General features: G+C 41.1%; 1 pseudogene; it reads right to left on the reverse strand.

The window, feature by feature from the left end:
• Positions 1 to 637: 637 nt before the first annotated feature.
• Positions 638 to 1,118, reverse strand: LOC111147868 (annotated as a pseudogene).
• Between the last annotated feature and the right edge of the window lie 693 nt (positions 1,119 to 1,811).

Raw genomic sequence — 1,811 nt, forward strand, 5'->3', positions numbered from 1 at the left:
GGGAAAGAAACATAGTACAATTTCATGCCCATTAACCAGGCATGTACTCATGCTACCTGTGGCTCTTTTGGGAAAACCTCTCATTTGAAGATTCCTAATTTCTGTTCTGTAACATGTTATACAATATCTGTTCTGTAACATGTTATACAATATTTGACTTCAGAGGGCAATTGCGTGGCTTTTTTTGGTGGGTGATCGCAGAGTATGCCAGTCAAGTCTGTGGTGGTAAAAACATTGACCCAGCGTCATAGAAGGGCATCTTCCTGAGTGACGCTCTTGAACCACAGCAGTTTCCTACTGGAGAGTTACCCCTTCAACTTCTCTCGTCTTCCAGGGCAGAAGCTCCAAGATGGCCCTTCTGATGGTCTAGATTCTCTTACACTTGGGTTCATTAGGAATCTATCAGTCCAAATGTTTAATCCACAGAATTCATTTTAAAAGTGGTACCTTACAGGGAGGCCCATGGAACAAAGAACTAATGGGAATGGTGGTGGGAAAGGGCACAGGAGTCAGGAGCTGGGGAAAGTAGTGTTAACCTTTTGCTGATTCTATGTTTTTTTGTTTTGTTTTGTTTTTTGTTTGTTTGTTTTTTTGTTTTACAGTCTTGAGGTCTTTTTTTTTTCTTTTTTTTAATTTATCATGCCATGAATCAGTGGGGAATGGGTTCCAGCAGCTCAGGTTCCTTTCCATCAGTTTCCCGAAAGTGTGCTTCTCTGGGTGGAGCAGGCTCGCACTTCCACTGACCCCCAGAGCTTTCTCTTTGGCTTCCTTCTTTTTCTTCTCATTTTCCTTCATGCACTTCTGGAAGCTGTCTTGGCTCTTTGAGTGCTTAATATGCTCAATACTTACATTGATACTTCTGGCCAGAATCTGCCCTTAACTTGTTTGTTTACAACACTGCCAACAGCAGGCTGGGTAATACTGTAGACTCTTCCAGTTTTGCCATGCTAATATTTGTGGGGCGTTCCTCCTCAAACAATGCCCATTCTCTTGATGTCCACAATATCACCTTTCTTGTAGATTCACATGTGCGTGGCCAAAGGAACAACTCCATGTTTCATAAAAGGCTGGGAGAACATAGAGGGAGTTCCTCTCCTCTTCCCCTTTGTGTTGGTCATTTTGGCAAATTACTGGAAGTTGGTGGTTCTGGCTGAAAGGCTCTTTTACTGATTCTAAGTCAACCTAGGGCTGATCTCTATTGCTGTTGTCTATGAGGAGGAGAGGGAAAACATCACCCAGATTCTTCTTACCTCATGAGTTTCTGTTCATGAAACAAGAAGAACAATTCCAACTCTGAGAATAGCCTTTACCCCTCAGGCACTATGTTAGGAATGGACACTAAATCTTGTTTCTCCATCTACCAGTGCATGCGTGGAGTTTCTTATGCCTGGAATAAGTTAGCAGCACTCCTGTCTTTACTCAGTGTCCAGCAGTGTATGAAAAATGACCCACTCTTATGGAGAATAACCAAGTTCAAGCAGATGATGTATTTCGTTTGTGAAGAAAAGAAAAAGCAATTTCTCATGAGAAGCCCAATATTTTTGTAAAAGTTGAATAGGATGCTACTTAAGAAAATGTCTAGCTGCTTAAATGTAGAATGTGGAGAAGAGTCAAATCCAGGAAGATCCCTTTGCTCCAGCGTCTGTTTATTTTTGCCATATTATGAATTAGATAGTTCTGTTTCTTTAAGCTTTTGTGTTCCTGTTTTGTTTTTCTGACTTGGTTCTCCTTTGATGATGTGAGTTAAGTCAAACCTGATGACCCTTCTCTTTTCCTACATGTTTTTTCATTCACATAGTTGGTGGTGCAAA

The sequence above is a fragment of the Enhydra lutris genome, unplaced genomic scaffold (genome assembly GCF_002288905.1).
Source record: "Enhydra lutris kenyoni isolate GAN:26980312 unplaced genomic scaffold, ASM228890v2 scaffoldscaffold17, whole genome shotgun sequence".
NCBI classification, from domain to species: domain Eukaryota; kingdom Metazoa; phylum Chordata; class Mammalia; order Carnivora; family Mustelidae; genus Enhydra; species Enhydra lutris.